This window comes from Oryctolagus cuniculus, chromosome 7 (genome assembly GCF_051225735.1).
Source record: "Oryctolagus cuniculus isolate XC-2025 breed Fujian yellow rabbit chromosome 7, ASM5122573v1, whole genome shotgun sequence".
Lineage (NCBI taxonomy): Eukaryota > Metazoa > Chordata > Mammalia > Lagomorpha > Leporidae > Oryctolagus > Oryctolagus cuniculus.
The window spans coordinates 16,750,793-16,757,886 of NC_142873.1; the positions used below are offsets into that span (position 1 = coordinate 16,750,793).

Sequence of the window (7,094 nt, forward strand, 5' to 3'; positions counted from 1 at the left end):
TGGTAGAAGTTATGACATATGCAAGACTTCTAAAAGTCCACAGCAATTTATCTCTATTGTTTCATTATTTTTATGATGACTATTACTATTATCATTTTCCTAATCATTATTAGTTTAATTTCAAATAGTTAAATACACAAAATCATACAAGTAAAAAAAATCCATTTAAAAACCAAGTTTCTCAATCCTTTATGATTGATTCTATTTGCTTCAAAATTTATTTATTTTACACTATTATCTCTACTTACCAAGGTCTCTCTTGTGCCTTTTTCTATATCTGCCAACTGTTTCTGATTTCATTAACTTTGTGTTTGTCATTCCTAGGTATGTTTTCAATTTTTTTTTTTACTGGTGTAGGCACATGTATTGCATCGCTTTAATGAGTGAACTTTCTATAAGCAATATTATTCTTTAAATATCTTTTTTTTTAATTTTTCTAGTCAGACTCAGGCTAGCCTTTTTTTTTCTTTTTTAAAAAAGTTATTTACTTAAGAAGCAGAGTTACAGATAGAGGAGGAGACAGAGAGAAAGGTCTTCTATCCGCCGGTTCACTTTCCATTTGGCCATAATGGTCAGAGTTGAGCTGGTCTGAAGTTAGGAGCCGGGATTTTCTCCATGCCCCCTGCATGGGTGCAGTGGCTCAAGTACTAGAGCCGTATTTGACTGCTTTCCCAGGCCATAAGCAGAGAGCTGGATCAGAAGCAGAGCAGCCGGGACTTGAATCGGCACCCATACGGGCTGCAGGCACCACAGGTGGAGGCTTGCCTATTACACCACAGAGCTGGCTGCAGACTAGTCTTGAAGTCTATGTTTTTTGTGAAGTGATGTTTTACTTATTCACCTGTTATGGCTCTGATCATTTATTTTTCATTTTTCTATTGGTTAATGTTTAAATTACTGCTTTCTAAGCATTTTACAAATGATGCTATAGTAAACACTCATAGACATATCTCTGTGCATATGTGTAAATATTTCTCAAGATTATAGATTTGGAAGTGAAATCATCAAGTACAAGGTTTGTATAGCTGTGATTTAAGTTATCCCACATATCTTAGCTGTTGTTTCAGTACTTGGTGAGAGAGAGAGAGAGAAATGTTCCATCCACTGGTTCACTCCCCAAATGACTGCAACAGCCAGGGCTGTGCCACACTAAAGCCAAGAGTTAGGAGCACTGACCTGGGCTCCCACACAGGTGGCAGGTGCCCAGGTATTGGGCCATCATCTACTACCTTCCCAGAAGCATTGGTAAGAAACTAGAATTAAAACCATTACTGATATGGGATGTCGGTGTCACAAGCAGTAACTTAAACTGCTGTGCTACAATGTTAGCACCATAAGTATGCTCTTTTATTGAATGAAAATTTGAAAACATGACATTATTTTGAATTTTTTCTTCTGATTACTATACATAAATTAGTATGATTGAGATAAAAATATATAACTTTGGCTTTTTAACTGTATGATTTAACTTTTTTTTTTTTTTTTGCTACTTAAAATACATTCACTGGTCTGAGTAAGAAAATGGGAGATTTGTATTTTTTTTTTTTTTTGGACAGGCAGACTTAGACAGTGAGAGAGAGAGAGAGAAACAGAGAGAAAGCTTTTCCTTTTTCTGTTGGTTCACCCCCCAAGTGGCCACTAAGGCTGGTGTGTTGCAGCTGGTGTGCTGCACTGATCTGAAGCCAGGAGCCAGGTGCTTCTCCTGGTCTCCCATGCGGGTGCAGGGCCCAAGGACCTGGGCCATCCTCCACTGCACTCCCGGGCCACAGCAGAGAGCTGGACTGGAAGAGGGGCAACGGGGACAGAATCCGGCACCCCGACTGGGACTAGAACCCCGGGTGCTGGTGCCGCAGGTGGAGGATTAGCCTAGTGGGCCACAGCACCGGCGGAGATTTGTATTTACTGCATTTATTGTTTAGAACAAAAGAGTAGACATTACATGATATTTTATTTCCTCAATTTTTCTTCAAAAGTTTAAGAAATATTAATTTGAATTTACTGGAATATTCTGCCATCTTTTATTTTATTTGATCCAGTTTTTTTTTCTTTTTTTTTTTTTTTTAGATTTAAACATGTGGCTGTTTACTATTTTTATGTGTAGACTTCCAAAATACTCTAATCAGATCTGAATGCTTGAACAACAATTACCAAAAGCTTTCCTTCTATTTAAGAGGAAATAAAAGTTGAATAATGACCAATGTTAACATGGCTCACAAAAACATCATCCTGGCCACAAAACTGTAATTACTCAACTATTTTATAACTGAGTCTTTCCTTCATATTTAAAATGTCATGTTTCACGGTCAAGTAGTTAAGGAAAAAATTTTCTATATGCAATTTTTGGCACACAAATTTAAGAACATAATTAAAACTAAACTAAATCTCTCTATACAGACATATCTGTATAGATAAATGTACATGTCTCTGAATTCACATCAATACCTGGAATACCTGAGTTTTCAAGTTGTTGGTTTTCCAGATAATGTAAAACATTTCTCATCCACTTGGTTAAGCACACAGCTGATCTAGAAAAAATAAGTTTGGTTGATAGATGCAGTCCCCAAAGATCAAGCGGAAGTCCTCAATAGGGTTAAAGTTTAACTTCAGAGTCTTCTAAGTGGAGGTCAGCCTGTGATACAAGGAATGGCTCCCATGTAGCAAGGCAGTGTTCATAACAGTGGGTGTTCTCCTCAGCCATATCTGTAAGTGCTGGCTGGGTATCATTCTACATATTTTGTTTACATTTTCCCAATCTGCTTTCAGGGCACTATTTGCACATTCCACTTTGTCTTTAGGTTTTCCAGTCTCTTCTGTAAGCTCGTCAACTGGAGAGTTTGATCTTGAAGGGAACACCAATATAATCTGCCCCTGTCTCCCTTGTCCAGATCAGTACCGGCCTTTTTATAGGCCAAGTCCTCGACTTTGGAGTCCAGTTCTGCGTGTGTTTGGTCTCTTCTCTCCATAACACCCATTGATATTTCACTCTAAAGCACATACTCATGTACCACAGGAAACCAGGCTCTGAGTCCAGACATCTGTTTTCCAGGGGCCTCACAGCATTTGTTGATGCAGCTGGCAACACCTTTTCTAGTGTCAACCGAATCCTCTTCTGACGCTGACCACAGAACATGAATGGGGCCCTAGTCTTTCATCAACATACTCCCTTTCTTCCTTGTAAATTCTTTGAGATATTTTATCTACTAAGTTTATTTTCTGGCTAAACATTTAAATAAAGTTACTCATTTCCATGAACTCCTCGGGGCAGTTTCTAGCTCCTCTCATGGAGGACGCCACTGCTCTGTCCCCTTGCCCCATCCTGCTGAACAATCCGCAATCCAGGCCCTTGCTTCCTGTGAGAAGACAGTCCCCATGCTTGTGCAGTAAAAAAAAAATTCAAGTCCTCATTAAATGTTAAAGTTGGGTGATCAGCAATTTGGTTAAACAATCTATGTAATGGCTTCCTTCATGTCTCAATGAAGTCATCATTAAAGCACTCCACCATTACTTTCACTATAAACTTTTCAGGTATTTCTGGAATAATCAGAGTGGGGTGTGCTTTCTCAAGTTTTCCCTTCAACCAAAGAAAATCTTGATAACATCTCTGAACTTCAGATTCACTGGAGTCAAATTCCCCATGAGACATCTTACTAATGATTCTATAAGTGATGAAAGTTTCAATTGTAGTGTGGCTTTCAGGTTCATTGACAGGAAGAGATCCTTTAAATCTGGCTCAGCTTCAAACCTGATTTGGTTTATCATTGATAAAGGGGATGTTGGCATCACAGGGCTGAAGGAATTCATGTCCCTCACTGAGGCATCCTATTCAACACAACTTCAATTGTGGATTCAGTGTTGACTACCTGGATGCAGAAGAAGCCAGAAAAACACTCCAGTCAGAGCTTCTGAAGAAGTTGAGTATATTCTTACTGAACACCTCCAAATCGTACTTGTCCTCGTCTAGATCCTGCACCTCATCCTGCAGTAGGGCAGAGGAGCTGTTGCTGCCCAGGAAGGGGCTCTCCCTATTGGTGCCCCAAGGAGCAGCCTTGGTAAGCCCTCCATCCCTGTTTTATATATATTTATATTTCTGAATAAATACTTATGTATAAAGTAATACAAAAGAACTAAGCACCCTGTTTTGGATCAAAAGGACACATGGTATCAAATGATTTTATCAATCACATGGTTTTCCTCCCTGTCATTAAAAACTACACAAAATTTCTTTGCTTCGTGTAGGACTGAGCTGAGTAAGAAAATCAAAGCCTGGTTTTCTCTCTAGTTTAAAATAAAAGCATAGATTTTATCCTTTTATATTTACCAGAAACCCATATTTTTAAAATTTATCTTAAAGTAGTGTATATTAATCATCACTTCTAAAATCTTTCCTTTCTCTCTCAGAAAGAAATGTGTGGTTCCTCCTTTTCTCCTCCAAGAAGGGAAAGGAAAAATTTCAATAACTATATGACCACAAATAATCAGTTATCATTTGATCCTCCCATTTCCTGGATATCCAATCTACTTATTTTTCATCTATTTATTTAGTGTCAGACTAAAATATGACCAAGTCCCTATGCAAACCACATCTACCTACACAAAGACACACACATAGTTTATTTCTACTTCTTTTCATTTTTTTCTCAACCATAACACTTGAATGAAATTACTACTATGGAAGACACTGATGATCTCTTCATTGCAAAATTAGTAGACTTACAACCAAAATTATATTTGATTTCTCTCTGACACTTAATAATACTTGGGAAGTCAGTACTCCACACTCAACACAAAAATTTTCATCTGGGCTTCCAAGACTCAACTATGGACTGTTCTGCGTTATGGTGAATCTTTTTTGTTTGCTTACATCCTAAAGGTTGGGTACACATATCATTCTGCCATTAAATTTTTTTCTTTTCTGGATCCTACCGTGGATCATTTTATTCTCTAAAATGGCATTAGCTTTTCTCTACATGTTTGTGTATCCAAAACCTGTGTCTCTGGCTTTGACTCTGTTTTTGTAACATGCTCTTATTTTCAAGACACTTTCCTTCCCCTTGGATTTTGGCATGGTGATGGATTTAAAAACACCCCCAAATTCAGTGGTTGACTCAAGAAACACTGTACTTGTTTGTGATTCTGCATTTAGATCTGAGTTCTGTTGTGCAGTGCTTCTGGTGTTGCTATGATCTACTCCTCTTCATTTAACACATTGGTTAGCCAAGGTTTGGGACCAGTTGGGATTCTGAGATGACTGGGCTTTTCTCTTCCTGTGCACATCTGAGAAGCCTTTGCCACACAGGTAACAATAATGGCTGTTCTCAGAGGAAAATGACAGCAACCTGAATACTGTACCTTTCTCTACATCCAAACTGGTCATCAGTCCAATTGATTTTACTTAAGAAATGTGTCTAGGGCTGGCGCCGCGACTCAATAGGCTAATCCTCCGCCTGCGGCGCCGGCACACAGTCGGGGTGCCGGATTCTGTCCCGGTTGCCGCTCTTTCAGTCCAGCTCTCTGCTGTGGCCCGGGAAGGCAGTGGAGGATGGCTCAGGGGCTTGGGCCCTGCACCCACATGGGAGACCAGGAGAAGCACCTGGCTCCCGGCTTCGGATTAGCAAGGTGCACTGGCCGCGGCGGCCATTGGAGGGTGAACCAACGGAAAAGGAAGACCTTTCTTCTTGTCTCTCTCTTTCACTGTCCACTCTGCTTGTCAAAAAAAACAAAAAACTAAACCTGAAAAAATCTCCCATGAATCACTCATTGATACATGTGGAAAATTAGAGGAAAATATTTTAAACATTGGGATTTTGATGTGGAGCATAGCAATAAGATACTAGAAATCACAAAAGGAAAAAATAAAACAAAAAATGAAAATCATTGAATAAGTACTTCAGTATATCTCATGGAATTGCGAAGTGTGGATTTCCAGTTTGAAATCATTCAGTGAAGTACCAGGAACAGCTACTAAAATTGAACTCTCCCAATGTGTATTATCAACAATTTTCAGAATTTTAAGCTAAAAAACACTAAAGTACCAAATAAGAAAGGCTATTTAAAATGATTAGGGACCAAAAAGTTGTTTAGCTTGTAAAAGGCAGCAATAAAATCAATGAAATAATGGAGCAATGCTTGAAAAAATTAGAAGGTGACTGTTAACCTCGTATTCTGTGTTCAGCCGTATTACCATTTAGTTAGGATAGAAAGCATATGGGATCTCACAAGTTTTACTTTAATGAATCCTTTCTCAATAAAGCTCTAAACAAAATTAAGGTATAAACAGGAGGTCATAGGAACCAGAGTTTCAAGAGAGATGTCAAAAACTTCTCTGTAATAAAAGTTAAAGAAAACTCTTGGATGACAGTTGTGGAACAAAAATAAATTATATTCCTCTGAAGACAATTTTAGATGATACTAAGTACTCCAAGAACCTGACATTGAGATATACCTTTTATATTTCAATGCATTAAAAGGAGATTTAGATAACTACATGAAGAGAGTATTTGTGATTGAATTTTGATTAAGTATATAAGAGACTAACAAAATGAAAAACAAGTCAATTATTAATTTCAGGGAAAATTGGTTGCTCAAAAAGGATAGATAATTGGATGCTATACATCAGAGCTGGAAAGACATTTATGAATTATTTTTGTAAACAATGAATAATATTTTATATAAAACAACTAAATACAATATAATGCAAAATAATAAATGGAACAATAAAGTACCTATTTAAAACTATAGATTCTATATTCACATACTACATAGATGTTTCTGAATGTGAGTGTGTGTAATGGATTGGTGTTGTACAATATATCACATGGATAAAAGCTTATATTCTGTAGCAGGTGATTAAAATTTTTCTAAAATTGATAATTTTAAGAATTAAGTCTTATGGACCTATTCCTTAAATATTTGGAAGTAAATTTTTCTTAAAAATATCAAGAACAGATAAAAGAGCAGGAAGTTATTGGTTCACAGGCATCAAAACTAGATTGACATGGGGCTTTGGGGGCTGATTTTAAACTATGTGTGGGGGAAATACTACAGGGGGGGATATCTCCTTGCATTCACGGCTTTGAGTGATCTCCCCTGCGTGT

General features: G+C 37.6%; 1 pseudogene; it reads right to left on the minus strand.

Annotated features, from left to right (window-relative positions):
* Positions 1-2,590: 2,590 nt before the first annotated feature.
* On the minus strand, positions 2,591-4,015 carry LOC103345834 (sorting nexin-7-like; annotated as a pseudogene).
* Positions 4,016-7,094: the final 3,079 nt, after the last annotated feature.